Source organism: Rhinopithecus bieti, unplaced genomic scaffold, assembly GCF_001698545.2.
Source record: "Rhinopithecus bieti isolate Rb0 unplaced genomic scaffold, ASM169854v2 scaffold_29928, whole genome shotgun sequence".
NCBI classification, from domain to species: Eukaryota; Metazoa; Chordata; class Mammalia; order Primates; family Cercopithecidae; genus Rhinopithecus; species Rhinopithecus bieti.
The window spans coordinates 3,082,927-3,100,532 of NW_016814053.1; the positions used below are offsets into that span (position 1 = coordinate 3,082,927).

General features: G+C 40.1%; 1 pseudogene; it reads left to right on the forward strand.

The window, feature by feature from the left end:
* The first annotated feature begins 14,435 nt into the window (after positions 1-14,435).
* LOC108513675 (protein SET-like) lies at positions 14,436-15,355 on the forward strand (annotated as a pseudogene).
* The last annotated feature ends 2,251 nt before the right edge of the window (positions 15,356-17,606 follow it).

The window sequence follows — 17,606 nt, forward strand, 5'->3', positions numbered from 1 at the left end:
TCTGGGTCGTGCCGCTGATCTGCAGTAGGAAGTAGGGTTCAGGGGAGCTCGCCTCATCCATCTATCTCACAGCTGTTTCTTACCTCCAGCCCTTGGCCCTCCAAACTTAGGAGAGTTACTAAGGTTCCCTGAGGCTCACTTCCCTTTTTTATTTCTTTTCTTAAAAAATTTTTTTTAAACAGCTTTATTGAGATGTAATTTACATGCCATAATACAATTCACCTATTTAAATTATATATCATCATCATAAAGCTGAGATTGTTCCCTGAATTAATTCAGGGTCTGTTAACATAGTTCTGATTGTTATTGCACAATATGGCCTTTGAAAAGACTTTCCCCCTTACCTATCATTATTGTCATCATCAACAGTAGCAACAGTAATGTTTTATTGAGCACTTATTATGTAATGGGCCAAGGATGGCAAATGGTATTTAGGAAATGATATTTATATATCTTAAGTTTTCTTTGCTATAATTAGGACAAAAAATTAAACTAATATCATCTATTGAAAATTCCTTAATAAACAAGTACATGACTGATAAAACAATAAATCAATACATTATTGATTACAAATTGAATGATTACAAATAAAAAATTCTATGAAGAAAATTAACAGGGAAAAGTAAAAGAGGACAAGAGGGAGGAAACTACTTAATTAAAGAGATCTGGGTATAATTATACAAGGATAATTTTCCATTTAATCATTTATTGCAGTAAAATTGATTAGTAAGGTTTAAAAAACATTTTATACTTAACTCTTTTCATATTTTGGAAACATTTCAATGATGACCTAAAGTCAAGCAGGCAAATCAGTTTTCAATCCATTTTGCATTCCTGGAGAAAAGATTTTTTTTATGGTGAACAGGTGGGTCAACACCCAAAGGAGGTTGTGCCCTGGGATAGGATGAAGTTATTAGCACTGTTCACAAATATTGCCCTCTAGAAACACGGTAGGATTGTACTTCACTGCCCTTTTAAAGTTAGGCATGGTCACATGGTTTGCCTTGACCAATGAGATGTGAGCAGAAGTGATGTGCGTCGCTCTGGGAGGAAGCTTCAAGAGCCAGTACTCTATTCGCATCTTTCCTTTCCACTACTACATGAACATGGAAGTCTTCCCCAGCCTGGCTCCCTAAGTGGTATGGCAAGCTGACTTCTGCCAACCTGCTTTGGGCTGTAGTGTAAATGAGCTAGAAACATTTGCTGTGCTAGGCCACTGAGATTCTGTGGTTGTTCAGCTTATTCCGTCTGTTTCAGCACCTAAGTCTCAGGATATGGTCACTTTGTAAGATCAAAATAAACCAGTCCTTTCTAGGATTCATTTCCTTCCCCACATCTCACAAGTCTCCAAGCTTCTAGTTCTCATGGCAGAGCCTCCCAGGCCATTTCCTTACATGGGGGCACCCAGCTGTCACTGTGTGAAGGATCCATGCACTACAGCCTTCCAGGACTGAAAGTCCCCCTGTCTTGGAAAGGGACTTCTTTTCACTTTGTGTGTAGCTCCTCCTTCATGTAGACTCTGAGTCTCAGGCACTTTCGGATGGTAGTGTTACTATGACCAGTAGCATTTGCCTTGGCACAGGAACTGAGCTCCTGAGATGGCTCAGCCCTTCTCTTTTCACTTTAGAGCAACTTTACATCTTCTCCTTCTCACCCTTTAATAGACACCCTCCCAGGTGGTTCAACTTCCCTGTCCCAGACCCTTCTATACAAGCTGTCCTGCTCCCATGTGCCAGGACTCTCTGGAAGGTTCTGCAGCTTGTCCCTGTCATCTCACTGAACCAGAGCGTGATTCTGACCATACTCCTGTTTCTTTTGTATCAGCAAAATTTTACCAATTTCATCTATTTATCTGACATTTTTGTCTCCCCTTTGCATTCTTACTGCACACTTCTTAGGGCTTTAGTAATAAGGTTCCTTACATCTGGAGAGTTGGGCTGTTACTGTAAGTCGATATGTATCTAGCAGTCTCCCGGAGCTTGATATAGGAAAATTTAGGAAGTAAAATGTATAATTATTGAATACAAAATGTCTACAACCTAGAGAAAGAACTTGTGTATGTAAAATAATGTGTGAATGAAGGAGTACTGCATTTGAGCATTGTATATATAACAGTAAATCGTATGTCATATGGTTTAGACAACTGAAAAATTAGGCAGTAATTGATTAGGTGCAAACTGCATAGTGATCATTTTATTAGCAAGGTATATAAGACTTGATGAGGTGTTGAAGAAAAAGACTGCTGCATTCTCTTTCTCATCCTCTCGGGTGTGAAAGAACAATAGTTAAAGGGGAAGTAGAAGGTAAAAGCCACTGATGAGATCAGCAGAAATGTGGAAATGGGACACCTTTGCTTCATTGGATGACAGAACCTGTACTGAGATGAACCTCCCAAGTTCACAAGTGGATACAGACAAACCAAACATTTACTGAAACTGTTTTCTTGAGATTCTATGAGAATTAGCAAGAGAACAAGTGAAAACCATGGCAAAATCAATCCTTTAAATTCATATCCTTGATCTTCAGTGTGAAGGTAGAGAATGCCTTTTAAAGCTACAGAGACTACAGAAATTAAAGGCTGTACGTCAGCTGAAAGGCAGAAGCAACCAGTTTTGTTAGCCTCCTGTGGATACCCAAATGTATCCCAGAAAATGTCCTCTCTTCTAAGGAGATGTGGCTTTTGGTACATCCCCCTCTTCAGGGAGTCCCACAGCATCGATGCAGCTAAGCTCCTCCCTGTGGCTTTGTTGTTGTCTGAAACAGCATTCCAAAGAGGAATTTCTGTCTCTCATTCTTGCAGATGTGAAAAAGTTGGTGTGTATTGTATTGCTCTTTAGCAACAATCAACAAAACTTCTGGGAAAAGAAAAGGTCTCCAAGAAGGGGAAAAGTGTGAGAAAAAGCAGCTGTTATCACACTTTTATCTTTTCTGAGCCATTATTTAGTTGTAGATTTCTCCAGATCAACTCCCTTCTCTAACCCTGCTCTACTCACTCATGAGAGGACAGAAGGTCAGCAGTTCCTGTGAACACATGGTGCATTTTGACTTGGGCAGGACTAGCTTTCATACAAAACAGCTGAGACAGGGAATTCCGGGTCATGATTCTTTACCACCAGGCCCATTGCATCCACTCCAGCTCAGGCAGCATTTGCTCCCAGCCCTTTCCTCCTTTTGTCTCCCAAGGCTCCATCCTCTGCCCTTTCTGGCACCAAGCAATGCTGCTCATGCTGTTGTGCAATGGATGGATGGGACTTTGGCTGAGCTGGATGCTGCCACCCAATCTCATTCCCTGCCCTGGTCTTGGCTCCCTCCCTGATGATCCTCGTTCTTGAGCCCCTGAAGGGCTCTTTATTCTCCACCACCTCGGTTCACAAGCTGGACCTGTGACCCCCTGAGGATTCCCGGGACTGACCCTGCACGCCCCAGGATTCTGTTTGTGTGTCCATATATCCTGTGTCTTGTGTGTCCATACATCTTCCATCCCTCTCCCTGGCAATCCCTGCCAAATGACCACCTCCAAGCAGGTGATCCTCTCTTCTGAGCTTGTCAGCAACTGCTTGACATCTTCTTCTGGGTGCCCGGTGGCTCCTCATCTGTAATATGTCTCAAACTCACCTTCTCTTTTCCAGTTCTCATATTCCCTTCTATCACTTCCCCAGTTCAGGTCTCAGGGTCTTTTCCACACAGCCTCTTCCTAGAATGTGTCCCCTCTCCCTGTCTCAGCCACATTCTGTGTATGGCTGCAGCCTCCTCATCCCTCTAGGATCAGCAGAATGTTGCCTGCCCAGATAACCTACCCCAGACCACCCTCTCTGAGTAGGTCCCTCCTCTTGTCCTCTCCTATCACTCTGTGAACTTCCATCACGACATTTCCAACTGCACTTGTAATTGTTTCATCTTTTCTTGTCTCTAGTCTGATTTCCTGACTATCCTCTATGCTCTGTCAGGCAGGGATGAAATCTGTTTTGTTTAGTACTGAATACTCTGAGTGCGATGCCTGACACATAGCAAGAACATAGTGATTATGTGCTGGATGAGTGGATGGATCTTCCTGGTCACCCTGCTCTGAACTTTGTATATCTATTTTTTCCTCTTTTATGCTCTCCAAATCCAGTCTCATAACTGTTAACAATCTTGTTCAATATTGGCCCTCATTTTTGGATTCTTGTAATGGTTTCCTAACAAGTCTCCCATTTTAGTGATTCCCCCTGCTGTCTCTGTCACCATTACTGCTTGGTGACTTTTTCTTGAAGTATTTGTCATCATGGTTACTCTTCATATTCAAAAACCTTCTACTTCTCTTGGAACTTAGCCTGGCAATCAGGATTTCCTGATTGTGTTTTCCATTCCATCCCCTCCAGATCCTCCACCTAGTCACGCCATGTCTCAGTCTCACCATTCGCACTCTCTGGCTGTGCCTGCGTCTGTGTGTCCTTCCCATCCACCTGCAAGCCCCACTCCCTCCTTGAATTAGATCCTGCTCTCTCAGAAGTCTCTGCTTTTGTCTATGTTCACTTACAACACATGACTTTCTACCTTGTTCTATAGTTTGTTTTACATACACTCTATTTTTGTAAGTGGATGGCAAACTTCTCAAAGAGAAGACTATATATATTTCTGCACTTTATTTACTCAATGCGTAGACAATTTGGACTTAATAAATATTTGCTGAACGAATACGCAAGTAATATATAACCTAGAATACAGATAAGCTACACTAAGTAGGATAAGAGATGGCAGGTACCGTGAGATGAGAGGAGTGGAACAGAGAGTCCAGAGTTTAAGACCTTTCTTGTTCTCTCAGAGAGGGCTCACTTAGTGTGGAGAACTTTCTCTTGAACTCCAAGCTTCTCTGTTACTTTCCTTATTAGACCTTGAAGTGGCAGTGAGGACCCTGGCTCACAGGCTGTTGTCAGGAATGGGATGGGGTCTGACCCCTGGCTTGGCCTCCTGTTGTTTCACCCCCACTGCATTAGCTTAGAGCAGACAGAGTGGAATTTGCCTGAATCCAAAATGATCTCAAGAAAATAGGATCTGGATTGGAATTAGCCTACTGGAGAATGGAACAGTTACCAATTTTTCTTTAACTTTCTTTTCTCCCCTCCTCATCAGATATGAGAGTCTTAAGTCCTATTCAAATGGTAAAACTTTTTTTTAAATTAGGAAAGTTAAAATAAATGCTTTCTGAGACCTAGTTGGTATATTATTTTTTTCCTTGAGGCTCAGGACCTTTTATTAGCAGAACTTAGAGCAAAGTGGAAAATCGGTTTATCTCATGGGCTAGTTCCAACTGTGGGGAGGTTCCCTAGAGCACCTTTTCCTCAAATTATTTATCCTCTTGTAAACAAGTGTCATGACCTGTTACTGTTGTCTGCCATGCATGCAGGAGGAGGGAGTGGAGCGCATACGTTATTTTATTTGGCATATGCCAGTCACTTTGCTCATCACTGGGCATATGGGTCCAAAAGAAAGAGGAACAATTTGGCTTCCCGTAGCTCAGGCATTTGAGGAAGGCAGACAATTAAATTATGAATGTATGAAGAACCTTATGGGAGGGGAAGCACATAGAACTTTGGGAATATGTGATTGAAAAGAAACGGGAAAACTTAACCCCTGAAGTGGTACTAGTATTGTCATCCCCATTTTACTTATGCAAACATTGAGACTTAGAGAAGAAAACAAATTTGTCATGGTTCACATGTTGGCTGTAAGTTGCAGAATTAGGATTTTCACCTAGGATAGCCTTTCTTCAAAGATGCTGTTCCTGTGTTTCTCGCTTCATATAGAGATGTGAACATAAGCGAGCATACAGTGGTATACTTGTTAGCTTGTGCTGTCTTATGAAAGGTAATTGTACATTTTCAGGAATTTTGCAAGCTTTCTGATATTGTGCTGAACTTGAAAGCAGTCATGGTTGGGAGTATCTACACCATAGAAATTGGCACCCACTATACATCAAAGATTTTTCTTCCCGAAAGAGCTGGTTGTTGAACACTGGCCAGCAAACAATGGATGTACCATACTACCACATGCTTTAAAAACTCACAAAATATAACTAAATTTTACAAAGAAGTAAATCCAGTGGATGTGAACTTTTGTGGCATGGGAATCACTTTGGGAGGTGGGGCTTGTTAAAAGGAGTTCGGGTTGAGTAAGTCTGGGCTATGAGAAGAATCTATATTTTCAAAAAGATCCAATGTGAAATGATAACACACTTTCGGACATACTCAAACTTTTCAAGTGAGTATTTTCCTTTTCTTGTGAACATTAGAGGTGCCAGGTGAACTTCCTAGGTCGGTGATTCAACCCTGACTATGCATTAGAATCACCTGGGGAGCTGATAAACCCTCTCAGAGCCCAGGCTGCCCCCCAGACTCGATTAAACCAGGACTTGAATCAAGGAACTGGTGTCATGTGCCCAACTATTTCAGAATTGCCATGTACAAGTGACTTCTGGGATTCTCGTTGTGCCCCTCCCACTTTTGAACTTGAGTGTCTACTGCAGTGATCTCAGTGTGGTCGTTATATGTTGGGTGTATGGGCCAGACAACTCCAGTCTCCAGATTACAAGTCTTCAGATGAAGAGGAACTGTATTCAAAGAAACATACCTGATAGCTTCATATGCACCAGGCATGATTTAGAAGATGAGATCCTGGACCTTCAGTCTGAGCCTGTTGCTGTAATGAGATAAGAATCTTGGGGGTTGTAGGAGAGAGTGAGTGAACTTTGAATGTGGGAGGAATAGGAATAATTAGTGGCTAGAGGATGGGCTACAGCAGATTAAAGATGGCTACAAATTCTTTGATACCTCTCCCACTAGGAGGTGGGATTTATTTCCAATCCTTGTGGGTCTGGGCTGCCTGACTGCTTTTGCCAATAGAGAGTGGCAGAAGTAATACTAAGCCTGGTCTTTAAAAAGAGTGGCAGTTTCTATCAGTTTCTTGAGTCTCAAGCTATCTTTGACATATATGAAGATATTCCCTGAGGCTACGTGGAGACAGAGATGGGGAGAGACAAAGGGGGAGATAGAGGGTGGAGGGAGAGGGAGGGGGAGAGAGAGAGAGAGAGAAGAAAGGAAAGGGAAAGGGAAAGGGAGAGGGAAGGAAAGGAAAAAAAACAGGTAAGCCCAGATTTTCATTTGTTCCGATCAAGGCAGCAAGTATGTGAATAAAGCATGTGAGTGAAGTCATCTTTGATTCTCCAAACCAGTTCAGCTGCCAGCTAAATGCCATCGAGTAATCACAATTGACACCACAAGGAGCAGAAAAATCACCTGGTTAAGATTTGCTCCAATTCCTGTTTTTCAAAATTGTGAGCTCTCATGAAATAGCTGTTGTTTTCAGCTACTAAATTTTGTTGTGGTTTGTTATGCAGCAATAGATAATCAGAACTGTCCCCCAGGTGATTCTAATGTGCAGCCTAGCCATTCAAAAACAGTTTCACCTGGGTAGTTATGAAGTTTTTTTTCTGTTACCCTCTAGCCCATTATCCACATATTTACCCAACCATTTTCTTCTCTAATTCTGCAATTCCCTCGTTGAACTTAGTGGACCACAGGTATGATGGCTCCCTAAGTAAACAACTTTTATGTGGCTAAGGACATCTCATGCATTGGAAAGAACGATCCATTTCCCCCATTTAACATTCAATTAAGTGTTGTGGGCTTTTAAAAGAGACCAAGCACTGGACAGGAGTGAGGAAAACTTGACAAAGTCCCGGCTTTGATATTACTACCTCTATGACCTTGGGCAAGTCATGTATCTTTTCCCCATCTTATTTTTTAACATTTATAAAATGAGGAAGTTAGATTACTTGTCTCTCAGTTGCCTTTCACTTGTGGGACTTTGAGATAGTGTAAGGATGTTGAATAGTAACAATGGGGAGAAATTCTTCTCACAGAAAACACACAACTCGTCATCAATTTCCTCTTGATTGCCCTGACTCAGTCTAGATATATACCCACCACCTTGGGGTGAAAAGTTGTGTCTACATCACTAGTAACATCCTTAGGCACTTAACTTCCTGAGGACGTATGCCCACTTTCAATGCACGAAGCTCAAGAAGAAAGAAAAAGAAATAAAATTGAATTCAGCATCCATTCTTTCGTTCCATAATACTCAGTAGAGGCTTTGTGTTCCATGTGATTATGCCAGGAAAAAGATGTTCAATGCCATGGGCTGTTCCAGGGAATGAGAGGTAGAGTAATGAAATTCATGACATGTAAGTTTGGATTTACAAGTCAACAACAAATCCCTCTGTAAGTTTTCAGAATTTATCCACCTCAATGTTAAAAGCTGAAAGAAAGAGTTCTTTGTGTGGAAAGTGAAACCATACTCCATCCTAGGTCTTTAAATATAGTTGCTCACTTCCTTCAGCTCCAGTTAAGCACTGCTGACCTTTCCCAAAGTATTCTTTTCTGGCCTCCACTAATAGCAGAAGATCTAACCCACTGCTGTTAACAACACACATTACAGGATTTTGAAAGCTGAAAGTAGTAGCTCCATGCAAATTGGAGGGTTTTTAAAATTCCTTTATTTTAAAAGTTTAGGCATAATCTGGGGTGGAAGTTCATGTGTTCCTGGTAATTAAAAAGTCTAGGTCAAACTCTGCATGCCACAGGGAATCATAAAAAAAAAAAAAAAAACCTCTGTTCTTCCTCCCCCACCATCATAAATCAGAACCAGAGAATTCCCCAGTGAGAATATATCTCTCATCTTTCACTCAGAACAAAAAGCAGCAGTACAAAACATGAACTGCATGGTGTTTGCTACCCTCGGGTGTCAGCTGCTAGCATGAGCATTGCCATTTGTATTCAAGGGATCTTTTATTCCCAGTTGCATGAGCCAAGCCACAGGGCTTGCAAGAATGCTTGGGATGCTTCTTGTGGACTCAGGGCACAAAGAATCTGTGGTGTGGCTCTGAAGTGGGAACCACTAAAGACAGAAGAACTGAAAGGGATGTTTATTATGTTAGTAAGGACATTGCAATTCATGTATGGAGTATGTATGTATGCAGAAGATTGTGTGTGTGTGTGTGTGTGTATGAGGATACGTATATGCTGACTTTTAAAGTCTCTCTCTTTTTTTAGACAACTGAGGTTATTGTTTTCTACATATAACCCAGAAGAGTGTCAAAATGGCTCAATGGGTAGCGAGCCATCATACCTGTGGTTGGCCAAATTCAACAAGGGAATTGTAGAATTAGAGAAGGGGCCTGTGTTTTTCTTATTAATGGTTAAGCCGTTGCCCCGATAAGAGACTTTCAAAGTTTGCAAATAGGAAACTAGTCACCCAAGCTGGAAGTTCTTCCAAAATCAACTCCCTATTTCACTCGGTATTGAGCAATTTTAGTATGCCAGTGGCTCTACCAGAAATTGTTTTCCATGAAACATGCAAATTGGTATGTTTTCAACTCATTCTCTCTCTCCTAAAAACACTGCAGAAAAGTCACCCACAATACTACCCGGTACAGAAAGGGAAAAGTTTGAAACATTTTTGTTTACATCAAAGTCAGGGAAACCGTTTCATACTCTGAATGTTCTTGAGATGATTAATGCCTGCATTGATAGCACCTCTTTCTTAACCAAGGTTGCAGTGAAAGTGAACTTGAGTTTATAGTTCGTGGTTCGTAACTGAAACCTCATAGATTCAGGTCTACAGAAATAGAGCTGATAATACAAATGAGACCTTGAATTTTACCTGAAGTTGGTGATAGACTCCCCTTAGCTATTTTCCCTTTGTTTATTTTTTCCAAATTACAGATGAATTTACGAGCACTTTAGGGTAAAGGAGACCCTAAGGATAGGTCAATTTTTCTTAATCCCACGTAACTAACAAATAGAGGTCATATGCAAGTAGAATAGCTTTTAGGTGTCAGGCTAAAAGAGTTCTTGATGAGATTGCTGATGTGGAGAGAAAGTACCCCTTTTAAAGTCATCCACTTTGCAAGGGTGCCATTGAGCTGTGTGAGCTAAATAAGGCTTGTACAGTTACTGCATTACTTCCCTTCCAGCCCTGGAGACTACAAGCAAAGGAAGATACTTCCTTATTTAATTTGATAATGGTGCTAAATGAAACAAATAACACATAACGACAAGCTCTTTTGAGTTAGAGAATCAAAAGAAGACAAGATGTATTAATAGCGGAAAACATTGAATTAAGATACAGTAATGACTGTATTGTTCAAATTGATCCAGTTCTTTATTTACAGTATTGAAAAGATAGAGAGTAGTGGAAATGTTGCCTTTGGTGACGGTTCAACCTCAATGGATCAAATCCAGCTTCATTTATGGCCTGACCATATACACGGAAATGATGTCTAATGTAAGGCTCCCCTGGCAGTACTTGTAATTTACAAGATTGATTTGTTTTTCCTCTGAAGAGCTGTTAAATGTGATTAATTCAACTGAAACTCAGGAAAATTCCCCGTTTTCTTTTGCAAACAGAGGTAGAGGAATTCACAATGATCTGGAACACAGAATCGTCAGTCATAAGGTCAGTCCCCTGCTTTGACCTTTGCCAAATGGTGAGTTGACTGACTTTTCCCAGTATGAAACATGAGGCCCAATGCCTGACACTCAAATGTGAAGATACCCAGGGCCCATGTTAATTGTTAACTTCGTGATTTCTACACCAAACACAGGGCTTACTTTTAAGCATCTGCAGAAAATGATCTTTATTGTCACAGGAAACCTAAAAATAACCATAACCTTGAATACTCAGATCGTTGAGCTTGGTTAAGACACCAACCAAACTGCGGTATTGCGGTCACGGACAGCCTCTGGGAGGAATAGAATTCTGTCTGCCCTGGGTGTTGGGTATATGAATAGGGCTGGGAAAGTGGGCAAGTCTAAGGTCTCCGTGGAGCTCAATCCAGGGGACAGGGCCTATCCTGGGAGCCTGATGTGAAAGTTTCCTTTCTGTTTCTGTTGCTGGCTTTGCTTTCGTGAGCAGACAATTCACAACAAATGAAATAGAGATGGCCCTTAAACATGAAACTTGTTCACACTCACTCATAATTAGAGGAATACAATTAAAACAACACTGAGATACTATTTCTTGCCTGTCAGGCTGGCAAAAATTAATAAATTTTACAACATATTCTGTTACATGCATTGCTGGTAGGATGTCAAGCTGGTACAACCTTTTAAAAGTGAAATTTGGCATTACTTTACAAAGCTACATGTACGTTTACTGTTTGACTCAGAAATCTCATTTTAGAAATCTAGCCGAAAATTTACTTCCAATGATGTGACAGTACATATATACAAGATTGTTCATTGAAGCATCATTTGTAATTGCAAAATATTGGAATCAATCTAAATGCCTACAGATAGAAGAATGATTGAATAAAACCATGGCTCATTGATACATGGAGTACTATGTACCTGTAAAGAAAAAAAAAATGAGGAAAGTCTCCTAAAATAATAGGTAGTGATTTTCCAGGACATACTTTTAAGTGAAAAAAGTAAAATGCAAAGAATATGTATAGTATACTATGCTTGATGTAAGAAAAAAATGGAATACTAAAAGCATATACACATATCTGCTCATTTGCCTAAGTATGCTATGCCTATTTACATACAGCTTCACTAATGGAATGTATTGTAAAATTTATTAATTTTTGCTAACCCGACAGGGAATATATACAGAAAAAATAAGCCAGGGGTAATGAGATTGGTTACCTACAGTGGGTAGATGGAAACAGGGTGGAAAGAATGGGAAATAAGAACAGAGTGGTAGGAGCAAGGTATGAGCAGAGCAGCACTTTTCTGAATATGCCTTTACTATATAGCTCTGACGCTTAGAACTATGGGAATGTCCCCCTCTCCCATTATAATTAATTACATTCAATGCAGATGCTGAGGGAACCCCAAATAGAACACAACAGTAAGAAAAGTAGCGTTGGAAATAGTATTTTGACTATATACTATAGCACTAAAGACTACTGTACACAAGTATTATAAAACAAACAGTATGCAAATATCTTAATCTATTTGGTAAATACTCATGGGGATATGCTTTAGAAATTCTGAAGCTACATATCTACTAGAACTGAACAAATAGATAAAAACATTATGAATATATGAGAGCCACATTTTTCTTTTTGCTTTTCTCTTTTTTTTTTTTTTTTTTTTTTTTGAGATGGAGTATCGCTCTGTCGCCCAGGCTGGAGTGCAGTGGCCGGATCGCAGCTCACTGCAAGCTCACGCTCCCGGGTTGCACGGGTTGGCTGATTCTCCCTGCTCAGCTCGCCGAGTAGCTGGGAATACAGGCGGGGCCGGCGCGCATCTCGGCCCGCTAATTTTTTGTATTTTATAAGTGAGACGGGATTCAGCTGTGTTAGCCAGGATGGTCTGCGACCTCCTGACCTCGTGATCCGCGCCGCCTCGGCTCCGCAAAGTGCTGGGATTCAGCGGCTGAGCCGCGCCCGGCCGAGCCACATTTTCAAGTAGAAGAAATAAGTTAAAACTAAGGAAGGGGAGGAAGCTAGAACAAACCCTATAGTGTTAGAATAGGAGGTATCAGCATAAACTCATGATTTTTATTATGTACACAGATGGCATAAAGAAGTAAATATAGATGTATATATACATATGTAATATACAGACACATATTTCCTGTACCTCATGACATCCCACTAGCAATGAGCACGTCTAGCATCTATATTTTGGTTATTAAATGCCATTCTTCAATGAAATGAACCAGAGTTCCTTGTAGAATTGGTTGACTCCAGGATTGAGCCAGTGAAGTGATAAGAATAGTCTGGAACATCTTGTGGTGCCAGAAGGTAAGGAAGTACTCAAAAACTGATGGGGACGTGCTGGAAGAATGTAAGAAACTTGAAGGGGTTCCTTTTGTAGTAAAAATAGGAACAACTTGAGCAACAACAATTAAAAAATTGTAATAATGGATCATACTCAAAAAATTAAGTATCTATGGCTCTAAATTGATATAAGTAATTGAATGAATAATTAAGAGGGTGAGAAAGGACAATTCTTTCTTACAGTAGGATTCTGATTAATAAATGTAGAAGAAATTATTTAAATAAAAATTATTCTTAGGCAAATAGCAATAACTGTTTAGATAAGAACCATCATTGGGCACTGAAATTAATGAGCAAAAATATAAGAAATAAGACTATTTGCATAGTCTTAGATTTTCTCTCCTAATGATTACAAAGGGAAAAAAAAATGTCTTTTGGTAGAAAACCTGGTGTGCATCACCTTACCCAAGTCATCAAAGTTAATATCACCTAATATTGTATATCTCTTGATATGGGACACTGGGAAGGGCACAACATCTCCTCTATGTTATTCTTGCAAAAAAGTATAATTACGAGAAATTATCGATCAAAATCTAGGGAGATTTTTCAAAATAACTGGCTAGTAGGCTTCAAAACTGTCACTGTTGTAGGAGACAAAAAAGAGTAAGGTGCTGTCACAAATTGGAGAACACTTAGGACTCATGACAACCGAATACAACGTGGAATCCTGGATCGTACCAGTAAAAAAGACATTAGTAGAGAAACTGGCAAAATTATTTCAGTAGGGTCTACGGATTAGTTAGTGGTATTGTATCAATGTTAATTTCCTGATTTTGATCATCTTACTAAGACTATATAAGATGTGGTCAGGAAAACTGGGTAAAGGATATCAGAGATCTCTGAACTTTGCAACTTTTCTCTAAGTCCAGAATTATTTCAAAATTTAAAAATCAGGCTGGGCATAGTGACTCATGCCTATAATCCTAGCACTTTGGAAGGCTGAGGTGGGAGGATCACTTGAGCCCAAGAGTTCAAGACTAGCCTGGGCAACATGGCGAAACCCCATCTCTATTTAAAAAAAAAAAAAGAAAGAAACAAAGTGTAAATATTAAAAAGAAATAGCTGGTAAAGAGGAACAAAGGGAAGTACAAGTAAACATTTGCTTTTTATTAGACACCTTAAGAGTCCAAGTCTTGAATTTTTACTACTGAAAACAGTACGAACTACAAACGATCATGTTTACTTTAACTTAAATCATATTCAAAACTATTACTAAATAGTGCTAACTAGAACCTGGGAAGGGTAGAGGAAAGGGGAGATAAGGAAAGGTTTTTTTAACCAATACGAAATGACAGCTAGATAAGAGGAGTAAGTTCTAGTGTTCTATAGCACTGTAGGGTAACTATAGTTATTATTTATTTGATATTTTTGATGGCTACAAGAGAGAACTTTGAATGTTCTCAACACAATAAATGTTTGAGGTGACACTAATTACCTTGATTTGATCATTATGCATTGTACACAGATGTTGAAATATCATACTGTACTCCATAAATATTTACAATTATTAAGTGTCAACTAAAGAAGACTATTCATACTAAGAAAATGCTCTTAAAAAATGACTCTGAGTATTTTGCCTGCTTCCTGATGAGCGAGGAGACCGGTGATCTGATTCTTGGACTACCTTAGCCACATGGCCCCCAAGCACCTGTCTCCACTCCTGCCTCAAATGAAGAAACCAAGACCACCTCTTGCCCTGAGGCCAGAGAAGACATCGACCTCTGCAGGCTTGCCAAAGAAAGGAGAAAAAGAAGAGCAAGAAGCAGTTGAACACATTGATAAAGTACAAAATGAAATAGACAGACTTAATGAATAAACCAGTGAGGAAATTTTGAAAGTAGAACAGAAATATAACAAACTCTGTAAATAATTTTCTCAGAAGAGGTCAGAATTGAGTGCCAAAATCCCAGATTTTTGGGTAACAACATTTGTCAACCATCCCAAAGTGTCTGCACTCCTTGGGGAGGAGGATGAAGAGCCACTGCATTATTTGACCATAGTTGAAGTGATGGAATTTGATGACATTAAATCAAATTGCCAAATAGATTTTTATTTTGATGAAAATTCTTACTTTGGAAATAAAATTCTCCCCAAAGAATTTCCTCTGAGTGAGAGGGGTGATCCATCTTCAAAGTCCACTGAAATCAAATGGAAATCTGGAAAGCATTTGACAAAACTTCAAGTTAAACGCAGAATAAAGCCAGCAGGAAGCAGCAGCATGCAGAATTAGAGAGCTTCTTTACCTGGTTTACTGACCATTCTGATGCAGGGCCTAAAGAGTTAGGAGAGGTCATCAAAGATGATATTTGGCCAAACCTTTTACAGTACAACTTAGTTCCCAATATGGATGATGAAGAAGGAGAAGGAGAAGATGATGATGAAGATGAAGAAGGAGAAGGAGAAGATGATGATGATGAAGAAGAGGAGGAAGGATTAGAAGGTATTGATGAAGAAGGGGATGAGGATGAAGGTGAAGAAGATGAAGATGATGAAGGGGAGGGAGAGGAGGATGAAGGAGAAGATGACTAACAGAATACTGATAGATTCCAACCTTCTTTTTTTAAATTATTATACTTTAAGTTGTAGGGTCCATGTGCACAATATGCAGGTTTGTTACATAGGTATACATGTGCCATGCTGGTTTGCTGCACCCCTCAACTTGTCATTTACATTAGGTATTTTTCCTAATGCTATCCCTCCCCCAGCCCCCCACCCCTCGACAGGCCCCGGTGTGTGATGTTCCCTGCTCTGTTTCCATGTGTTCTCATTGTTCAACTCCTACCTATGAGTGAGAACATGCAGTGTTTGGTTATCTGTCCTTGTGATAGTTTGCTGAGAATGACAGTTTCCAGCTTCATCCATGTCCCTGCAAAGATTCTATCTCCTTTTGAGATGAAGTCTCACTCTGTCACCCTGGCTGGAGTGCAGTGGTGTGATCTTGGCTCACTGCAACCTCTGCCTCCCAGGTTCAAGCAATTCTCCTGCCTCAGCCACCCAAGTAGCTGGGACTACAGGCGAGTGCCACCACACCCAGCTAATTTTTTGTGTTTTTAGTAGAGACAGGGTTTCACCATGTTGGCCAGGATGGTCTCGATCTCCTGACCTTGTGATCCGCTCACCTCAGCCTCTCAAAGTGCTGGAATTACAGGCGTGAGCCACTGCACCTGGCCCCAACCTTCTTTTTTAAAAAATTTTCTCCAATCCCTGGGAGCAAGTTGCAGTTTTCCGTTTACCCTTTTTTTCCCCTCTTGTGCTCAATCGCCCGGTTCTTGTGGACTCTTTTCTCTACACCATGGTTCTCAACTTATTTTGGGAGAAATACCTTGAGCAGAATACAATGGAAAAAGTGTCTCTACCCCTTTCTGTTGGAAATTCATTTTCATCCCTTCCTGTCTGAACAGAAACTGTACAGAATCAACACCATTGAGCTCTGAGGGAAAAAAGAAAAATCTGTTCCCTTTGCTCTGCTGGAAGCTGGAAGGTGCGAGGTCGCTGTGTAGCAGTGCACAGAATTCTAGCTTCTTTTCTCCTTTCTCTGTACATTGGGCTCAGAGAGTACACTGTGTCTCTATGTGAATATGCACAGTTAGCATTTCCCAACATGCATCTGTCTACTTTATTTTGTTTAAAAAAAGACAAAAAAGCTTTAAAAAATGGAGTTATAGAAGGTCAGCAAAGGGTGAGATGTTTGGGCGGGTTAAGTGGGCATTTTGACAGCATGGCTTCTCCTCTGGCATGTTCAACTGTGATATTTGACAGACATCCTTACAGTTTAAGATGACACTTTTAAAATAAATTCTCTCCTAATGATGGCTTGAGCCCTGCCACTCAATGGGAGAATCAACAGAACCTGTAGGATCTTATTTGGAATTGACATTCTCTATTGTAATTTTGTTCCTGTTTATTTTAAATTTTCTTTTGTTTCACTGGAAAGGAAAGATGATGCTCAGTTTTAAAGGTTAAAAGTGTACAAGTTGCTTTGTTACGATAAAACTAAATGTGTACACAAAGGATTTGATGCTTTTCTCTCAGCATAGATATGCTTACTATGACCTTCCAAGTTTGACTTGTATAACATCACTGTCAAACTTTGTCACCCTAACTTCATATTTTTTGATACACACTTTGCAGGAAAACCTCAGGGCTATGTGGATTTAGTAATGGGAGTTGAATCAATCTATTAATATCTCCCTACCTGGGAAACATGGGTACAATTCGCCATTGGTTTCTGATAGTATTCACATCATTTGGGATACCAGAATGCTCAATACTCAGTTCTGAGTACGTTGTGCCCTTGACTTTTAATCTCCAGGTGGCAGTTTTTAAAATTCACCTTTCACCAGGATATAAAGTAATAGTGCTTGCCACCACCATCAGATAGACCTGGTGCTTTAATGCCAAGTTATATATGGGATAGTTGCTGGCATGTCTTCATTGGCTATGTAAAATGTGGCCAAGAAGATAGGCTCTCAGAGTAAGAAGTCTGTGTTAATTAGGAGTGACTGTCCCAGCTCTCTGGTGTAAAGTTCTCAAATATGACTGTATAAATCTGGGTGGGGTAATGGACTCAGCTCTGTCTGCTCAATGCCATTGTGCAGAGAAGAAGTGTAATGTGTAAGCTTTTTAATGTTAAAATATAATAGCTGAAATTAAATGCCACTTTTTCAGAGGAGAATTAATGGACAATCTGGTGAAATTCAAAGCTTTTTGATGTATAAAACTTGATAAATGGAACTATCCCACCAATAGGCAAAAGTGTAACAACCTATCTAGATGGATA